Raw genomic sequence first — 21,881 nt, forward strand, 5'->3', positions numbered from 1 at the left:
CCATTATAACAGTACCTATTCTGCAGAGTTGTTGGGAGGAGCAGATGAATCATTACATGGGAAAACACACAGTAAGCGTTCAGTAAACATTAGTTGTTATTATACTTCAAATGCATCACAGATTACAAAAGTCTGGGGGAACTGAATATGGTAAAATTAATCACCGTATCTGGTATCACTCCTATTGTAAAAGTTGTTCAAATTCACAACCATAAACTTTCTCAGTAACTGAGATCCTTTTCCTAAACTAGAGACTTACAGTGTCTCAAAAAGAACACCTTGGTTCCGAATCTAATCATCTCTGAGGAATAAAGACATAAAACAACCACAAAAAATCATTTGGCTGACAATTTATTCTTCCTGTATTTCCAAAACTGCATAACACAAGCATTGCATACATAATTTTTTATTATTAGCATATAACATGTTCACTAAGACATGGGTTCTCTACATTTCTGGCTTCAGGGCTCTTTTATACTCTTTAAAAATTGAGGATCCCGAAGAATTTACCTTAGAAACTTATAAGAAACAGACATATACAAGCACATAAACCATTAGCCATCAAAGAGATGATGTCCTCAAACATCATACAGCCACTAGAAAACCAGGCTGTGCACCTACAGAGAATGAGAATAAAAAGAGGAAATAACCACTATCATTATAAAAATAATCTGAACTTGCAGACTGTTTTAAATTGTCTCAATGAGTCCCCAGAGGCTCCAGACCACACTCTGAGAATCTCGGCACTAAGGAAAGAATGAGTATCAAAATTCTCATGGCTTTCATCTTCTACCTTTTCTAGATCTACATAAGAAAAATTACGATACAGTTCATCGAACTATATATGAACTGCAAATGATCCTATCCTAAAATTGCAGAAAAATGGTTTAAGAAAATATTTGGACAAAATTGCCACTATGGTAGACTAAATGTTATGTCTAATTTCTTTCCATTTTAAAAAATGTGAACACAGGGGTGCCTGGCTGGCTCAGTGGGGAGAGCATGTGACTCCTCATCTCAGGGTCATGAGTTCAAGCCCCATGTTGGTCACTGACCTTACTTAAAATAAGTAAATAAATGAATAAATAAATAAATAGTGAACACATATAACAAAAATTACCATTTTAACCACTATGAAATGTATAATTCAATGACATTTAATATATTCACAGCATTGTGCAAACATAACCAACAATGAATTCCAGAATATTATCATCATCCCAAAAGAAAATGAATGATGATCTGTAAGTTTTTGTCTCAACACCTGTTTTCAATCCTTTGGGATATACACCTAGGGATAGCATTGCTACGGCCATATGATAACTCTGTATCTCTATATTTAGCTTATTAAGAAACTACAAAACTGTTCTGTTACAGCAGTGCCATTTTACATTCCTACCACTAACGTATAAGGCTTCCAGTTTCTCCACGTTCTTGCCAACACTTGTCATTTTCCTTTTTTTTTTCTTTTATGATAGCCATCCTAATGGGTGTGAAATGGCATCTCAGTTTTGATTTCTATTTCTCTAACAACTAAAAGCGTTGTTTGCTATTTGTAGATCTTCTTTGGAGAAATGCCTATTCATGTCTTTTGCCCATTTTAAAAACTGGGTTCTTTTTGTTGTTGGATTGTTAAAAATTCTTACGTCTAATTATGTTTTACCAGGACATGAAAGCACTTTAAACCAACCACGGATCTGATCCTCCTCTCTCTACCAAGCTTAAAACCAATACCAACCTTCCACATGACAAAAAGAACAACTGAGAAATTTAAAATGGTCACAGAATCAACTGGCAAACAGACTATATAACACCTTCATTTTTGTTTTAAATTACAAATCCAGGATTGGATCACAGATGATAACAAAATAAAGATGGTGATGATAATAGTCATTTCTCATAATAAGCACTTACTATTTAGTGAAGCACTGTGCTAGATGCTTTAACATCCTCACGACAACCATACAAGGTAAGAATTATAATCAACCCCATTATACAAATGAGGAAACAGAGGTACAGCAAAGTGAAATAGCTAGCTTATGGTTATGCAGTCAACAGCTGAGCAGTTTTGCTTCAAACTTTGTGCTTTTAATCCCTTTGCTGTACAATCAGGAAATAACAATAAATCTTGCACAGTTACATAACTCAGGACTTAAAATGTTAGTAGCTACATTTTGATATATTACTTTCAAGTTCCAGCTCTCCACTGTCTGTACAAATCTTTTTTTTTTTTTTTTTTTTAAGAGAGACACAGAGAAAGAGAGCGAGCACACACGAGCATGGGGGAGAGGGGCAGAGAAGGAGAGAGAGAATCTTAAGCAAGCTCCACACTCAGCGCAAAGCCTGACTGGGGCTCCATCCCATGACCCTGGGGGATCATGACCTGAGCTGAAATCAAGAGTCAGATGCTCAATCGACCAAGCCACCCAGGTACCCCTAGAACTTGCCTCTTAATCAGATTTAGGGGGGCACCTGGGTGGCTCAGTTGGTTGAGTGGCTGACTCTTGATTTCGGCTCAGTTCATGATCTCACGGTGAGTAGGTTCCTCCCCTGTTCGAGTGTGTTCTCTCTCCATCTCTCTCAAAAAAAAATAAAACCTTAAAAAAAAAAAAAAAATCAGGTTTAGAAATGTCACAAAGAAGTAAACCCAAAACCAGATGGGTGAATGCCATTTTATCATTCCAATTTAGATCTTTTCTAACATTTTTGAATCTGACAAAAGACTATTCAGGATACTGTGACTCAACTGTCTATTTCCAAGGGTGTCTAGATCACATCTTGACAGCAATTATAAGAGGTTACAGTTACCAGCAAAGCCAGGGCCTAAAGGCCCTTCTAATTCAAATTTCCAATATAATTATATACCAGTTAGTGGTTTTGTAAACTAAATCTCAAACTTGAGAAGAAATCTAAAAGGTAACGTATTTCATAACAAAACCAATATAAGCACAATGCTAGAGTTTATAGATTTCATTTTCTGAGGAATAATTACACGCATGACTGCCTAATGAATCCAGCATTGCTATACGTGTCTAGAGTTATGGGCCCTCAGAATGTGAAAGAACTTTAGGTTGTATTTAAAAAATCCTTTACAGACAATCCCTGCTCCTTTTAGAATTAAAAGGTAGACTAAAGCCCTGAAATCATGATAAATGCTCATTTATACCAAATTTCATTTCATAATGTTGTAATACTCCTATCTACTTTTGTGGTAATTCAAGAATTTTTTATTTAAGTTCAGCTACCCAATGTGTCCTTTGGAATGTTTTCATTATGACAAATGATAGCAAATTGAGGTTGTTTTCTCATCTGTAACATAAGGGTATTTACCATCTATCTCACAGCTTTACAGAAAACCAATTTTAGACAGGACATAGGGAAAGCTTCTTGCCAAACACATGAGACATGACAGGTACTCAGTAAACATTCCTGTGTATGTGTGAAGTCATGGGTGTGAGTCAGATAATCCCAGAAGGCATTCTAAAGCAAATTCTATAAAAGCTAAGAGCAACTCTGATTACTTACCTACAGGTCACTTATCTGATGAACTCAACTGCATATAACCCAAAATCTAGATGATACCAGGAGAGTCTCCTGATTAGGAAAACAGGTGCCATTTGTATACTTATAAAGGAAAATTAGTTTATTCCTTGGGCCAGACCTAAGTATAATCTTACATCTGACACAGCAGAAGGCTCTGCTGGAGGCTCTCTCTATATATATCCTACCACCTATTTGCTGACATGTTTCATTTAATTAGAGGTATGAAGGTTCAACATGCAATACACTAACACGAATACATTTAAGTCCACAAGAGGAATGTAAAGTGCTTTCCTCTTGGGGCCTCTGGGTGGCTCAGTCGTTTAAGCATCTGACTCCTGATTTCGGCTTGGGTCATGATCTCACGGTTCATGAGACGGAACCCCATGTAGGGCTCTGTGCTGGCAATGTGAAGCCTGCTTGGGATTCTCTCTCTCTCCCTTTCTCTCTGCCCCTCCCTGGTTTGCTCTGTCAAAAAATAAACATAAAAAAACTTTAAGTTTTTAAAAAATAATAAAAAAATAAACTTGGCAAAAAGGTTTAAATTTTATAAGGTAGGAATTCTCAAGGTGGTTCCTGGGTCTCTGGAGTTCCCAAGACCATTTCAAAGGGTCCAAAAGGCCAAAACTATGACCATAATGGTACCCAGACATTATTTTCATTGTGTTTATACTTGCAGTGACACAACAACAAGGCTGGGTAAACTGCTGCCACCTTAGCAGTGGCACCAAACTGTACTGGTGGTTACGTATTCCTCACTGCCACACACACGTTAAATAAAATCAGGGGGCGCCTGGGTGGCTCAGTCATTTGAGCATCCAACTTTGGTTCAGGTCATGATCTCACTCACGGTTTGTGAGTTCAAGCCCCATATCGGGCTCCGCGCTGACCTGTGGAGCCTGCTTGGGGTTCTCGCTCCCTCTCTCTCTGCCCCTCCCCCCAACTCGTGTTCTCTATCTCAAAAAAAAAAATCAGTTTTGCTTCAGAAGGTCCTTGATAAGTCATTAGGAATGATAACTATTAAATCTCAACCCTTGAATAAATGTGTTTATTATTTGTATGACTAAAAGGGAAGTAATCAGGGGCGCCTGGGTGGCTCAGTCGGTTGAGCGTCCAACTTTGGCTCAGGTCATGATCTCACAGTCTGTGAGTTCGAGCCCCATATTAGGCTCTGTGCTGATGGCTCAGAGCCTGGAGCCTGCTTCCGATTCTGTGTCTCCCTCTCTCTCTGCCCCTTCCCTGCTCATGCTCTGTCTCTCTCTGTCTCAAAAATAAATAAAAACATTAAGAAAAAAATAAAATAAAAAATAAATAAAAATAAAAATAAAAAGGGAAGTAATCATAAAGCATCCCTATGGCACACAGACTACAACTGATGTCTTAAGAAAACACAGTTGTGCAAATGAGTTGCAAGCTGAATTAGGCACTTTTTTCATGGAACACAGTTTTTACTTAGCAAAACAACAGAAAAACTATGTTTATTCAGACTTAAGTATTTGGCAGGTGGTTTCTCAAAAATGAAATGAGCCTATTGCTTCAAGAAAAACGGATAGTAACTTGGCGAATGATAAAAGTTAAGCTTTTGAGCAAAAATTTTGAATTTGGAAAACTAGTAACTGTCATTTTGAGTTAGACTTCTTAGCATTGAGAAATTTTTCCAATAAGATGGGTGGTAATACTAACAAATGGGATGTTAAAGTAGTATTATTCAATGAAACATATCAACATTTGCAAGATCTACATAAATCAGTGAATTAATATTTTCCGAATGACCAACACATGATGTTACAAAATCACAAAGGTGTAAAATGTCATTCAAACAGCAGGATGGACTATAGATGTTTTTGTAACGGAGTATGAAAAATTCACTAACATAATTTCAGATTCCGCATTGCCACTAACCTTAAGAAACTAGCAGTGTCAAATTTTGGTATGGTATCAAAGAATAACCACAATTTTCTGAAAATGCCATCAAAAGGCTCCTGGCTTTTCCAACTACATATCTGTGTAAGGCCAGATTTCTTTCAACTACTTCAACCAAAACAACATTTCGCAACCAACTGACTGCAGGAGAAGATATGAAAAGCCAGCTGTCTTCTATTAAGCCAGACTTTAAAAGAGGTTTGCAAAAATGTAAAACGATGCTCTCTTCTCACTAAATTATTTTTTTCTTTTGTAAAACAGTTTTCATAAAAAATCTGTTATTTATGTAAGCACGCGGTGGGTTTATTACAGGTATTTTCAATACATTAATAAAATACTTTGTACATTTCTCAATTTTAATTTCTAATCTGGCAAACAGTGATACATTTAAAAACACAACCCACATAAAGCTCCGTGAGGTCCCCAATAACTAGAAGCCCGACCAGTCAGTAACAGCCAAGTGGTAACGTGAAAAATGATGAAATCGGGGCTAAGACAACAGCGATGGACACAGAGAGAAAGAGATGAAACCAAAAGATGTTCCAGGGGCAGAAGAATTGACAGAATGTAGCAACCAACTTCAGAATCAGAGAGAAAAGGTCCAGGCTGTCAGCTTGCATGGATACATTGCAACCATCTGTCCACCTATCTGGTTTATAGACAGGTACTGAGTCTATTCCATACAGAGAGATTGAGATGCTCCACAGCCAGGTGATCAGTTCTAACAACAGCTCTCTGATTTCAACTGAGTGTCCTAAAATTTGATTCTGACTCTATCTACCTGGAATTAGTACAGATCCCACAGGTAAAGGGCTCAGTCCCGTTTCAGACACCAGCCACAAGTCTTAAGTAGCCCCTACAGTACCAGCACTTCTGCAGGAAGACTACAAATTTGGGGGTTCCCACAACCGCCACCCTCCCCCAGGTTCAGTAATTTGTTAGAACTACTCACCAATCTTAGGAAAGCACTATACCTGATGAGGGAGTGTGGCGCTAGCTGAGGGCAAAATACAGACTAACAGCACTGCCCCCTCCCCCCGGAGTGGAATATGTGTGATATTCCTCAGACATCCCTGGCTCCCCAAGAACAAAGGGAAGGGGTTTAAGTGCTTGCCATGGTGATGTAGGGAAACTAAGGCAAATGAAAAATTAAATTCCCTTACTGCCTATAGCCCACTGACAAGTCCTTGACAAGGGCAGAGTGACCGCCCTCTAGGAGCTCAGCAGCCTAGATGACGACACTTTGCTAGGGGGCAAAAGAGAATCTTAGCTTAACATTATCCCAACCTCCAGGATCTGAGGATCCTGTAAATCTACTTCCCTTATCTCAACTACCCCAAGGTATATGCTGGCGCTCATACTCCAAGCTTATGCCCCACCCCCCGATATGTATCTGAAGGGTCTCATGACTGAGGTTTTATTAAACGGTAATAAATGGTGTTTCCCTAGCAACAGCTAGCCCCTCAAGGTGCTGGAAACCTTGCTTCCAAACTACCTTAGAGACTCACTCTATCCCTGACCCGCTCCCATCCAGAGAATATACAATGAACTACCCGTCAGGACCCCAGTGCAGCTCTTCCCGTCCATGGGTTCTGTCCCCGTGCTTTAATAAAATCACCTTTTTGCACCAAAGACGTCTTCAAGAACTCTTTCTTGGCCGTCAGCTCTGGACCACCCCACCATCACCCCAAAACTTCATCACACTTATGATTAGTTTTATTATGAAGGATACAACTCTGGGACAACTAAATGGAAGAGACTCAGGGCAAAGTATGGCTGAGGGGAGTTGAAGAGCATCCATGCCCTCTCCTCCTCTGTGGAATATTGTGCCTACCCATCTACACATCTAAATGTTCACCAAACCTCACCATCCTGGCATATTTATAAGGGGCTTTATGAGACATGACTAATTAAATCACTGCCCACGTGATTAAACTCAATTTCCAGTCCCTCTCCCTTGTTGGGGGGTAAGGGGCTAAAAGTCACTTCATTAGCATAAACTCAGGTAAAATCTAAAGAGGCTAATTTTGAATAACAAAGACACTCCCACCACTCAGGAAATTCCAAAGGTTTCCAGAGCTCTGTGTCTGGAACCAGGGAGAAAGACCAACTACACTTTTTTTTATTATACCACAGAGCATCTAACATGGTTATTGATGTTTAGTAGGTACTCAATAAATAATTGCTGTAGGCAAAGGGTTAGAACTCGGGAGGCAGAACTCCAGGTATACACAGATAACAGGATTTATTCATGGTGGCTAAAACTCCAACAGGGGAGATGACTGTCCTGGAAGACAGTGGAGGGTCAAAAGACGGTAGATGTAACAGCTCTAGAGACAGCAACATACAAGGTAAAGAGCCCTCAAAAGAGACTAAGAAGTCCTAGATGTAAGGGAGAAGAAAAACACAGAGTATAAGGCAGAGAAAGCCAAAGTAGAACAGTGTTTTTCAAGAAGAAATGGGCCAAGGGGCGCCTGGCTGGCTCAGTCTGAAGAGCACGGGACTCCTGATCTCTGGTTTGTGAGTTCAAGCCTCACACTGGATGTAGAGATCACTTAAATAAAATTAAGAAAAAAAAAAAGAAGAAGAAGAAGAAGAAATGTGTCGTAAGTCACAGAAAGGTCAAGAAACAAATGGACGGAAATCTGTGTATGGGAACCAACAATGGAGGGGCAGAGGCAGAACCCCGCTACAAGTAACAGGAGCAAAGAGACCCAGCATAAAACTACTCCTCCAAGAAACAGAGGGAGTACAGCACCAACGGGAAGAAGCGGAGCAGGAGGTGATGGAAGGGGCGGAGGAGCCAGAGGAATGCACACAAGTCAGAGAACAAGCCTAATTCAGATCAGAGCTTCTGGATTGACACCAAGCCTTTTTTACGTGCCTATGAGGCCCCGCACCGGCTGGTCTCACCTCCTCCCCCAGTTCCCTAATAGCAGCTACCGTGGCCTCCCTCTCAAGTGTGCGGTGCTCCTTCATGGTACGGGCCCTGCTCACATGCGGGTTCCTCAGCCTGGGAAACAACTTCCTTCCCTTCCCTGATTGACTCCTGTGCATAGCTCACACCTCAAGTGCATGCCCCATCTTCCCCGGACTCTAAAACTAGATTAGGTCCTCCTGAACGCTTTCATCATGGCACATACAACAGCTGGAAATCAGCTATCTATGTGGGGTGGGGTTTTTTTCCGTATTTCTGTCTGTCCCAGTAAAATATAAATAGATTGAGGACAGGGAGCTGTCACTACTGGGGTAGTCCAGGCTCCTGCCCCAGCACCTGGCACACGACAGTCAAGCGGGATCTAGCTGTGGCAAGGCTGAAGGGAACAAGCATGAGAGAATGGCGCAAAGTCTCAGAGGAAACAGGAAAGAACAGCATCTAGAACCCGGGGGGAGGGAAGGAGACACCCACCTCTTCCTTCTCCCTCTTATCGCAAGAAGTAGAGAGCAAGTGTGAGTAAGACAGATTTACAAAAGCTACTTGGGAAGTGGGCGGCAGGCCCAAACAGGAGGCAGCATTACTGCTGAAAGTGAAGGTTCAGATGCCTCCCGGGAAGCTTGAGGAAAAGGGCAAATGTGGTGAGGGATGGAGAGAAAGCTGAGAAAGAATACTTTGCAGGTCGCAGCTAAGTGGAGAAGGAAGTCCACGAGTTCCTACGCTTCTCTTCAGCTGACTTTTGCCAGCACGAACACAGGAAACGGAACACAGCTGCATCAGTCTAGCAATGCAGGTCTGCAGGATAGGGATGATGCAAGGACCACTGGGCCAGGACACAGCTGAAATGCCACGCTCTGAGTTCCCAGGTGCGTACAGAAGGTCACAAAACTAAGAGGAAAGGAACTTGAGATAAAGAGAAGAAGGACCCCAGGAACTACAGTTTCTGGATGCAAGTATTGTAATCAGAACACGTGAAATAAATCACACTATATAGCATTTTAAAAATATGAGCAACATATTTTTCAAGGTATCATAAGCTCTTGCCACCTACCGTCATCAGTCTCTTAGAACAAGAAATCTCAAAAATAGGCCCATCCCGTTCTGAAACAGGTCAAGTTGCTATCTTTCCTGAAGTCTAACAAAAAAAAATTTAAAAAGCAGATGGCTGAAGAAAGGATATCCCTTTCTAGCTCCAACTTTTCCATTATATATTTTTCCAGTAGTTCCAGATGAGCATAAGTTAAAAAGCCTCCCAGTATGAGCCCAGAGAGAATGCCAACACACCTTAGGCACTGAAAAACTCTGAGAAAATCTGCAATTACGGAAGTAGCCAAGGGGCACCTGAGTGACTCAGTTGGTTAAGCATCCAACTCTTGATTCAGACTCAAGTCATGATCTCATGGTTAGTGAGATTAGTCAAATTAGTTAGTTAGCATTGGGCTCTGGGATGACAGCACAGAGCCTGCTTGGGATTCTCATTCTCTCTCTCTCTCTCTCTCTCTCTCTCTCTCTCTCTCTCGATAAATAAACAAACTTAAAAAAAAGTGGGGGGGGGACTGTCATTTAAAGAAAAAAAGGGGTTACCACCAGTCCCCTTCCATATGATCATCATTTATGATGAGAGTGTTGGGCATGTGTTTTCCTGCCCAACACTCTTCTTCTCCCAGTTGATCCCATTTTCCCTCCTTCGGTTAATTCCAGGAATTTAGGTACCAGTCTCAACAACTGATGGACCCAAGAGCCCAGGACAGTCAATGAGAGCTCCACATTCGCTTGGCCATGAGGACTGCTTCGGGCATGTGATCAAGCCAGGCCAATCAGAACCTTTGGACTTGACAGGTGTGTGAGTCAATAGATTTTCTTTTTTTCTTAAGACAGTTTGTGCTTCTTCCACGTGCAAATAAAAAAGATCAGCAAATACAGTTATAAATAAGGAAAACTGTAGCACTGGATTTTGTCTTCCTTCTCTACTACAACCCTTTTCTTCCCTTTCTATCACTTTTCTTTTTTCCCTCCCCACCCAACTTCTTAGAATAGTGAACTACTTAAACTTGGCACTGAGTTTTTATGACATCACCATGAGACAGAAAGCTAATCTATGATAAGCCTACTTCCAGGTAAATCAAGCTGTGATTCATTTTCTTGGTATTTAGATATTAAAGTCAAGAGTCTTGTTTCAGCGGTTTGACCAGAACACACCTGAACAGGTATCAAACTCACCGCCTACATGAACACACGACAATACTTTCCATTGTGAATACCTCTAGTATCATTTTTTGCATGAGGCCAAAATGCTATTTGTATGTGAAGGGAAATAACACCACTGAAATTCTAGGACATTTGGAAGTACATTCCAAATCTCTTCCTTCCTGTTGTCCCTCTGCTAAAGATCTGAACTGGTTTTTCTTGTGTGCTTTTTTTAAAAATTTTTTTTTTAATGTTTATTTATTTTGAGGGAGAGAGAGACACAGTGTGATCAAGGGAGGGGCAGAGGGAGAGGGAGACACAGAACCTGAACTGGGCTCAGTCTCTGAGCTATCGGCACAGAGCCCGATGCAGGGCTCGAACTCACAAACTGAGAGATTATGCTTAACCGACTGAGCCACCCAGGTGCCCCTGAACTGGTTTTAAAAGAGGTGAGAAGTGGCATCCACATCTGCAAAATGACCTTTCCAATAAAATCATGATTACCTGAATTAAATTGTGTACTTCTGTGTTTCCTGCAATCCTTAATTTCCCATGTTATTGTTACATGGTTAAAAAATAATGAAAAATTCACAACTTTTTCAGAAGAAACGTAAGAGACAAGGTAGTATTATAAAATGAATACAGTGCTGGGAATGAGAAGGATCCTTGATGACATGAACAGTAACCCACCTCATCTGGCTTAGGCTTCTGCAAAAGGAGAAAGAAGGGGGGATATTGAGAGTACAGGAGTATTTCACAGAACTCAGAAACAGGAATGCAGCCAGCCCCAGAAAGCAACGAAGAAAAGGTTTAAAGCTATCAGACTCAGGCAGCGTTCTTCTCTTTCTGCGTCTCTCCAGATACGTGCTTTATTCTCTCCATCTACAAACCACCATTCTCTCTCCCCAGACAACAGAACATAACTGCCTTTGACTCCCAAGTGTTTTAACCTTGTGGCCATGAGCATGTGAAGCTCAAACGCCTCTCTTTTGGGGCTATTTGCAAATTTCCAAGAAAGGAACACTGGTTGGGCTAGCCTGGGTCAGGTTCCCAGACCTCGTTCAATCCTCTCCACCATCTGTGGGGACGAAGAAGTTGGTAGGAAGCGGATGTTTGGTTAAAGGACAGATAAGGGATTCGTGTTGGGTCAGACACCACAGAAACTCCCACCACAGAGTCCCGGTACTTAGTTTTTTCATCACCAAAATAAGGTGCATTTTAGACTTTTGCTAGCAGTCTAGAGTTTAAAAGAGCTTGAGAGAATTAAATTGAATTTAAGAGATTAGAACTTGGGGAGTTCACCTCAGTAATACAAGCTAAAAATAAATTACACATTCTAGAAGTAAAAATTGTCTTTTATAAATATCGGTCTATGTGAAAAACCCAAGAGAAATGAAAAATTTAAGACCCGTGAGATCTTAAAGAGCTGAGATTCTGTCTTGGGTCAAGGCTGGACATCTAGAGCAATGCCGGGACACAGGGCACATGGCCCATGTTCACCGAACAAACTCAGAACTTTCCAACTACTGTACTTTCAAATGGGTCACAGGTGTGCTCAGGTTTGGGGGATAATGCCCGCCATTAGGCCCAATTAGCAGGACTAATGTGGTACTAACTGTATATGATATTATGTTGATAAATGTTGAGAAATATGGAATAAATGACCAAAACACCCCTGGAGCACAGAGTTCTAGCAAGGTGGCTGGTTATCAAGGAAATCTGTAGAAGGGCCAATACGCATTCGATAAATGTTCACACTCACTCGTAGTAGTAGGAAAATGCAAGTTAAATAAAACTTAGATTTTTAAACAATGGTTTTACCCAATCGTGGTGAGGGAACACAAAATAGGTCCACACTGCCAGGGGAACCCACTGGAGAGTAGTAGCAGCAAGCTGCTGAGGCCTGGAATATATTCCAATATATTAAGTGAAAAACGGGCTACACAACTGTATGTACGGAGATTATAAACTTGTAAGGCGACAATGACTGAAGTCAGCCCTTAGTAGGTCTGCTTTGCTTGAACCCCAGTGTGTTTATAAAAATTGTGGCCCACATAAAAATTGGGAGATTTCATATTAAAGCCGTACTTCTGGATTTCCAGCCTCTCTTGAAGAACTAGAAGGTATAGTAACAGCAACATGCATCCTCCCAGGGCCACGAATGAGTAGTCTGACAGACCCTGGGTTGCCCCATCCCTGGACCATCTTCAGTGCCCTGATCCCTAACACGCTGTCATGCCTCCCAGACTGAGAAGCTCACACACCGAACTTCCTGAGAAATTTGAGCAGGTTGACCCCTCACAGCGTATGAATAGTCATCGCTGGATAGTGAGAAAAGGCCCACTTTTGTTTTTCTTTTTCTTTTCAAAAGTTTTCTTCAATACACATGTATTGCTTTTGGAGTGAAGAAAAAAAAAAACGTTATTTTTTAAAATACTGAATCACAACTGCAATATTACTTCATCTAATGAGACCAAAACAACTAAAGATAACAGACAATGACTGTGGTTTAAAACTAATTGAACTAAGGAAGTAATGTAAGGTTACAATTACTGCAGTATTTCCCTCCCTTTGATACTAATTAAAACACCAGCTTGGACAGACAATAGCAGCGGTTTACAAATGAGACCTTCCTCAAAGCGAAGAGCTATAGACACTCAAGCCATAAAACACCTATTTTAAGGATTCAGTTCCCTATATTTGAAGTTTCTTTCACCAAAAAATGTAAACAGAAAATCTCTACCAGAAATCTGTATTTAGGGGTGCCTGGGTTGCTCAGTTGGTTGAGTGTCTGACTTCGGCTCAGGTCATGGTCATGCAGTTCATGAGTTTGAGCCCTGCATCAGGCTCTGTGCTGACAGCTCTGAGCTTGGAGCCTGCTTCAGATTCTGTGTCTCCCTCTCTCTCTCTCTGCCCCTCCCCTGCTTGCACATGCGCTTGCGCTCGTGTGTGTGTGTGTGTGTGTGTGTGTGTGTGTGTGTGTGCGCGCGCGCGCTCTCTCTCAGAAATAAACGTTAAAAAAAGAAATCTGTATTTATAATACCAATTAACTTAATGCTTAAAGAGTTAAATTATTCCTGATCTTTACTTTACATTGTTTTATTTGATTTGATCAACGATGGCAGCAGTTTAACGAGAACGCTAAAAAGTTTATGCAAATCACCATGCTTCTCACCCTATCCAGAGTATCTTCACCGTAAAGAAAAACCACAAGGCTAGGTAGAATGTCAACATTCACAGATGATGGAAGATAGAGTCAATTCAACATTTCTCTTGCTCTCCTGCAAGGCATTCCCCACATGACATCCAGAGTGATCCTTTTAATTTTTTTTTTTAACATTTATTTATTTCCAAGAGACAGAGAGAGACAGAGCATGAGTGGGGGAGGGGCAGAGAGAGAGAGAGATATTGAGAGAGAGAGAGAGAGACACAGAATCCGAAGCAGGCTCCAGGCTCTGAGCTGTCAGCACACAGCCCAACGCGGGAGCTCGAACCCACGAACTGTGAGATCATGACCTGAGCCGAAGTCGTATGCCCAACCGACTGAGCCATCCAAGTGCCCCCAGAGTGATCCTTTTAAACAAAAGCAAAGCATGGAACTCCCCTGCTTAAAACTTACATTAGTTTCCTACTTCCACTGATTGAATAAAATCCAAACCAGCCGTCCCCTTTCTTCCTCACCTGTCTCTCCTGTGCTCACCGCACTTGGGTGACTCTGGCCTCCAGACAATCAGGTCCTCAAACACTAATCTATTCAGCATGCTGACAACCAACTGCTGAGTGCTCACGCACTGTTCTAGGTCCTGGGGATGAAGCAGAGAACAACACAGACAAAATTCCCTGCCTTCCTGAAGCTTACATCCTAGTAACCTCTCTAACACGTTCTGTTCCTCCTCAATTTCTGTAATCATTTAAAGAATTTTAAGACAATTATAATGACTATATTTGAAGGTATGTGAAAATACTACCTATTATAAGTGTATTATCATTTTCTGACTTTAATAGTAATTATCATAAGCAAAGGAGACAGGAGAAAAAAAAGAGGGGGATCTTTACTCACAGAAACTTGATATACCAGGAATGGCACTGATTTGTCAATTTTTGAAAGTTTGTCTCATACTATAGCTCTACGGCTTTTATATGTCAGTGACCAAAATGTAATATCTCAACTGTGCCCAAATACAGCAGTGGGGTCTAAACAATTCCAGAAACTGAAAGATTACTTGTTTTCAAAATCTATTATCTTAAGTTTGCAGCAGAAATTGATTTTTATAAAACACTGAATCCGGGGCGCCTGGGTGGCTCAGTCGGTTGAGCGACTGACTTCGGCTCAGGTCATGATCTCGCAGTGTGTGAGTTCGAGCCCCGCGTCGGGCTCTGTGCTGACAGCTCAGAGCCTGGAGCCTGCTTCTGATTCTGTGTCTCCCTCTCTCTCTGCCCCTTCCCCACTCATGCTCTGTCTCTCTCTGTCTCAGAAATAAATAAACATTAAAAAAAAACAAAATTAAAAAAAAACAAAACACCGAATCCACAACGAACAGACTTTTATCATAGATAATGCACAGGAACGGTGTTGTGTGTTTATACAACGGCTTATGATACAAAACAGGGCCCTTGTCAGAACAGTGTAACTGTTCGGGAAGTTTGCCTGGGAGAAAAGTAATGAGCCCTCCACACACACACACACACAGACAGACAGACAGAAAAAACAAGGGGATCCACTGGCATCTTGTTTCCTATGCTTTTACCACAAGAGCCAGGGTCCTCCTGAAGTAGGTTGGTTGGAGCATGGCACTAAAAGCCAGGTGGCTGCATTCACTTCCATGAGCTGTATCCACGTCTTGCAAATCCATGCCACCGCTCACCAGGACACTTGCAGACCAAGGATGAACAAAACCATCACAGACAGAGAAACAAGGCAAAATACGCAGTAAAGCAAGAGGATCAAAAGCACTGCCCTCCGGTATGAAGGAGAGGGCGTTTAATTTTAACCACCAAGGATTAAAAAAAAAAAACAAAAAAAAAACTGACCAACTGCCATGACCTTGTTATTTTCACAGTCCTATTCAGCTGAATCCCAAACTCCATCACATCCCTCAGTACACACTCCTCGTAGAGTGAAATGTACCTGAGCACCGTTCCCACACAACCTTGGTGGAACCCCACACTACACAATAGTGAGAATGGGTGTCAGTGACCAACTTAACACTGAGCCCGTGGCAGTCCTACCTCAGCACAGGCAAACTCAGGCCAAGAGACCTAAAGCCAGAGCGATTTCACCAATGCTCTCTCTGGGCCAAGAAGCTAGTAAGATAAGCTGCCAATTATTAATTCTACTAGAAAAGGTCAAAAGAGCACTGATGAATTTAAGTAGTTTAACGTGTTTCAAATTCACCTTGTTAGAAGGCTACAAACCTTAGCAACAAAATGTTAATGATATTCTACCATCATGTTTATTAGGGTTTTTTGTTTTGTTTTGTTTTGTTTTGTTTTTTAACGATCTCCCAATGGATCTGTGACATCTCTCCACAGTGAGGCCTTCACATTCCTGAAGTGAACTTCCAACAGGCTGCTTCAAATCTCCAAACTGGCCAACATGGAAATGTTTGGACAGACGCTCTGCTGTCTCCCTGATCGTACACCTGGATGCAATCATGTTTCCAAGGCAAGGCCACATTACAAGTGAACTGCTTTTTCAAATTTCACTCGTCTCCTCTGTGATTCTACTCCAGCTTTCCACGTTGGGGCACTTTAGGAAAACCACTACAGAGGAAAGACTAACAAGCTGCTGAGAGGTGAATGTTAGACAGTAGACGAGGCTTGTTGGTGAGCTAATTTATACTACTGACTTCTCAATCTTGAGAGGGACTCCAATTTGTACCCCGCCTGATCCATAAACTAATACATATCAGGGAATCTCTAGGTTATTCCAGAATAGAAATCAGGAATGTAAAAAATACCCCAAGGCCTAGAAATCACGTCCAGGGAACAGGCAATCCAGCACTGTGGCTGAGAGTTTGGGCTCTGGCATCAACACATCTGGGCAGCCACTTACTGGCTCTTTAAGTTCCTTAACTACTGGTACCTTAGTTTCCAAGGCGTATTCATCTAAAAAAGGGCAGTTTTGTAAAGATTGAGTGAGTTAGATTTGCAAAGATTGAGTGAGTGTTTATAAAATGATGCAAAAGGACTTGCTAAATGTTAACTATCACTATCATGGGTATATGAATTTTCAGACTTTCCAGATCCTACTCCTGAACAGGTTACATTAACATGCCATTCTTCTTCCTAAAAATAATAATAATTCACTACGTTTGTTATTGGTTAAGTCACTCTACAAAAAAGGAAGTAGGAGAGAACACAGAACTCTCATCCCCCACTACAAGAATGTAAACTGCTGGGGTACCTGGGTGGCTCAGTCGTTTAAACGTCAGACTCTTGATTTTGGCTCAGGTCATGATCTCACAGTTCGTGAGACTGAGCCCCACGTCCAGCTATGTGCTGACAGTGTAGAGCCCACTTGGGATTCTCTTTCTCTTTCTCTCTGTCTGCCCCTACCCCTGCTTCAGCTCTTTCTCAAAATACATAAACATTAAAAAAAAAAAAAAAATGTAAATTGCTACAACTTTCCTAAATGGCAATATGTATCAATAAAACCTTACAAACCAGCATGTACTGTACTTTGATTCTGCAACTTCGCTTCTAGAAACTTATCCGAAGGGAAAAAAATGTCTCAAGAGTATACAGAGATGTATGTAGGAGTACAATAACTATAGAGTTATTGATAACCTCGGGGGGGGGGGAGGGGAGAAGGAAACAAAATGATGTCTAATAAAAATTAACTGGTTAAATTATCACATATAAAATGGGATCTTATTCAGTTATTAAACTTATAACTGTCAATATTGACACAGAAAGATTCATGGTAAGGTGTTATGTTAAGCAAAAATCAAAACAAGAAAACAAACAAAAAAAACCAAGTTACAAAATAATATGTTTAGCAAGATCCTATATTTGTTACCAAAAACTGTATATAAAAAGCCACATGCACACAAAGAGAGGGTTTGGAGGGATACTTACTGAGTTAGTGGACTTATGAGTATTTTATAGTTTTCTTTTTACTTCTCTGTATTTCAATTTTTTCTACCATAAAGATGCGATTTTTTTAATCTTTATTTATTTTTGAGAGAGAGACAGAGCAAGCAGGGGAAGAACAGAGAGACAGGGAGACATAGAATCTGAAGCAGGCTTCAGGCTCTGAGCTCTCAGCACACAGCCAGAGGAGGGACTCAAACTCAGATCATGAGAGATCATGACCTGAGCCAAAGTTGGATGCTTAACTGACTGAGCCATCCAGGTACCCCGATGCGATTCTTTAAAATACAAGGGCTATTAATGGATTAGCAGTTTGGTTCTGAAATGTACAATTAAGCTAAAAGTGATGACAAGGTTTATCTTTATTTAGAACAAATATATACATATATATATTTACATAATATGTGATGGTTTATTAGACACTTTAAAAATTATAATGTTTATTTATTTTTTGAAAGAGACAGAGACAGAGTGTGAGCGGGGAAGAGGCAGAAAGAGAGGGAGACACAGAATCTGAAGCAGGCTCCAGGCTCTGAGCTGTCAGCACAGAACCTGACGCGGGGCTCGAACTCACAAGCTGTGAGATCATGACCTGAGCCGAAGTCGGATGCTTAACCAACTGAACCACCCAGGCGCCCCTATTAGACACTTTTAATGGTTATTTTTCCAACTTAAAAATTATACATATTTAGTACCAAGAAATTAGCAAGAGACTTCTTTTTCAAGCAATGGATTTCTACTTACTACCATCAAGTGCAGTAGCACAAAAATTAAATGGATTAGCTTTTGAGTTTTATATAATTTTATATATTCCAATTCTTCTCATTATCCTAATTACCATTTATTAAGTGAACATATCTCAAGAACTTATGAAAGCACTTTGAAGTATTTAAAGTCAACCTACTATTATTATTCCCATTCAACTGAAAACACTGTAGCATTGAAAAGTTAAGGGATTAGAATAAAGTCGTAGACTACATACAGTCAAACCCAATTTTCTATAGAAATTTTACTCCTAGGGGCATGTACGTGGCTTAGTCGGTTGAGAGTCTGACTTTGGCTATTCGTGGGTTCGAGCCCTGCATAGGACTCTGTGCTGACAGCCTGGAGCCTGGAGCCTGCTTTGGATTCTGTGCCTCCCTCTCTCTCTGCCCCTCCCCCACTCACCCTGCCTCTTTCTCTCCCAAAAGTAAACATTAAAAAAATTAAAAAGAATTTTGGGGCACCTGGGTGGCTCAGTCGGTTAAGCGTCCGACTTCGGCTCAGGTCATGATCTCGCGGTTTGTGAGTTCAAGCCCCGCATCGGGCTGTGTGTGGACAGCTCAGAGCCTGGAGCCTGCTTCAGATTCTGTGTCTCCCTCTCTCTGACCCTCCCCCGTTCATGCTCTGTCTCTCTCTGTCTCAAAAATATAGAAACATTAAAAAAATTTTTTTTTAATTAAAAAGAATTTAAAAAGAAATTTTACTCCTATTCAGCACCCTCAACTACATAATAGAAGCTGTTATTTATGGGGTCCTACAATGGATTCTGAAAGAAAGGAGTGAAGGTCATATCATATTAGGATGAAAATGAAATTGGAAAACATACCAATTTTCTGTATTTTTTGTAAACCAGTTTTCACAGCATTATGTTGGGCTGATAGCGTGTCAAATGGTATTTTGAGATACTGATAACATAGTAATTTACCACCACACTGTGACTTAAATTTACATTTTGAGTCTCTAAGCAGATATTTTGATAGGAGCCTTCTTTCCAGCTTAACCACCTGGAGCGTTCTCTGCTTGGGAAAGGTTCTCTACTTCCAGTGCCAACCAAACTTACAGAAATGACTGGGCATAGTAAATGAGGCTCCTAATTTATAAAATGGTCAGTGACCACTGACCACTAAGTAATAAGACCAATTTTACAAAGAAAGATTTTATTTTTTAATGTTTATTTGTTTACTAGGGAAAGAGAGAGCACGCACTAGTGGGGGAGGGACAGAGAGAGAGAGGGAGACACACAATCCGAAACAGGCTCTAAGCTCTGAACTGTAAGCACAGAGCCCTCGAACTCATGAACCGTGAGTCCATGACCTGAGCCAAAGTCCAACGTTTAACTGACCGTTTAACTGACCCAGGCGCCCCTTCCAGGCACTATTCTAATGGAGATAACAACAATGACCAAGCCTCTGCTCTTCTGAAAGGTATATTATACACAGGTGCATTACGTATCTGAAGGTCGTAGTCCGTTTTTTATTTGCAGCCAAAGATATAAAACTTCCTTTTTTAGGGGTTGCTGGGTGGCTCAGCAGGTTAAGTCAGACTCTTGATTTCAGCTCGAGTCATTATCTCAAGCCCCTGAATGGAGCACTGCACTGACAGCACGGAGCTTGTTTGGGATTCTCTTTCTCCTTCTCTCTGTCCCTCCTCCACATGCTCCCTTTCATGCGTTCTCTCTCTCTCAAACTAAATAAACATTAAAAAAAACAAAACAAAAAAAAAAACTTATGCTGTTACTTAAAAAAATTTGCTATCCACTTCAGGACATGGCCTTAGGAGGTGCTCATCAAGATGGAAACATAATGCCAGCTGTTCTCCAACTTTACTATTGCGGGAGAAATTCCTGGAGAACTTGTTCAAAAAACTGATTCCAGGGCCTCACTCCAGGAGTCTGATTCTGAGGTGAGATAACAGAAAAACCTGCATTTTTAACAAGAACCTCACTTAATGCTGATCTATGCGATCTGAGATCCGGACTCTGAGAAACCCACTAGTAGTAAGTGGAGCCATTCAGAAGAGAATAGCTGTAATGGCAGTGGGATTTGAACTAACATAAACCCAACCCTCGTGTAACTAATTCTGTATAATTCACAAAGCTAGCAAGTTAAAAAGATGAGAAGAATGGAGGAATTTACCAGCATCTCCTCAACGTCTTATGGCAGATTTGAATTTGCCTCAATCTAGGCATTTGGTGAAAAGAAGAACTTGAATTCTACCAATAGAATCAAGAATTAGGAAAAAAGAAATTTCTAGTCAAGTGCAAAAAAAAAAAAAATGCTAAGAGGGACAAACATTTCAGGAAACTAACTTGCTACCACTCATTTTATGCCCTATTTCACAATGCTTAGTATCTGAACAATCCACAGGGTTCCAAAGTACATCAAAAATTTGTTCATTTCCTCTCTTACTCAGGCAGAATAATAATAATAGAGTTTTGTGAAGGTGCCCCGTGTCTCAGCAATTTCAACAGATACATTCTTAGATAAAGAAATACCTTTTTAAAAGAGTTCTATCAGAAATGCTCCTTACTGAAGCTACTTAAAGTAGTTTTAAATAGTTTTAATGCAATCACTAGATTACTGTTCCTCATTTCCAATTTAGATTACTTGAAAATTCCTGGGTTCTTTACCAACCTCCTACAGAAAGAATTCTCTTCAACATTACAAATACGTACATTTTTGGTTATAAGCAAACACCTATCAGTGCAACATAAATATTTCAAGTAAACTAGAAAAAAAAAATGTTTAAACAAAAACAGCATTTTGGTCTCTGAGATAGACAGGTAGAAATCCTAACCTTAAAGGGGTTGGGGGGTGATTAAGCCTCTGCACCTTAAGTAATCTAAAAATAAAGGCATCCAGGACAAATACATTCCTCCCATTTTAGAGGTTAAGAGTAGCACTTCACAAAACAGCTGGCCTGCTGGGTCCTGGCCCCAGTTCCTAACCTCAGATCCTGTCCACTACATAATCCATGAGATCTCTGAGCCCCTTCTTCATCCATTCAAAGGGATTAGTAACACTGCCTCTCCGTTAACGGAATTGAGATTTTCCAGACGCATTTGTTCGTACAGTGTTTTTATTATCTATTCTTTTTATTGTACTTGCTTTTATTACTTGCACGTTTGACCACGGACACAACAAGAGTAGGATGCCAGGAGATAAGCACAAAGAAACGCATCTGCCGGAGTGCGCATATATTTAAAATTCCAGGCTGGTGCTGCCTTCGGAATATCACGGATGATGACAAAGTTCTAAAGGAAACTTTCATATTAAGAGGCTATCAAAAATCTCCGTAGCCTCCCACCCAACAGAAAAAGACGCTAATTTATTTCTTCAAAAGCAAAGCCTTCTTTGGTATGAATCACAACAAAAGATGCCCATAGGAAATGTTATCTGCGAAGTTGTTTTCTAATCCAAAGGCAAACAGAAGTAAAGGA

At 40.7% G+C, this 21,881-nt stretch overlaps 1 protein-coding gene across 6 annotated transcripts in view; it reads right to left on the bottom strand.

Moving 5' to 3' along the window:
• The window catches only part of ITSN1 (intersectin 1), a 219,024-nt gene that overhangs the window by 196,098 nt on the left and 1,045 nt on the right, over positions 1 to 21,881 (bottom strand). The window lies entirely within an intron of this gene.

Source organism: Panthera pardus, unplaced genomic scaffold, assembly GCF_024362965.1.
Source record: "Panthera pardus isolate Hobbes unplaced genomic scaffold, ASM2436296v1 HiC_scaffold_16, whole genome shotgun sequence".
NCBI lineage: Eukaryota > Metazoa > Chordata > Mammalia > Carnivora > Felidae > Panthera > Panthera pardus.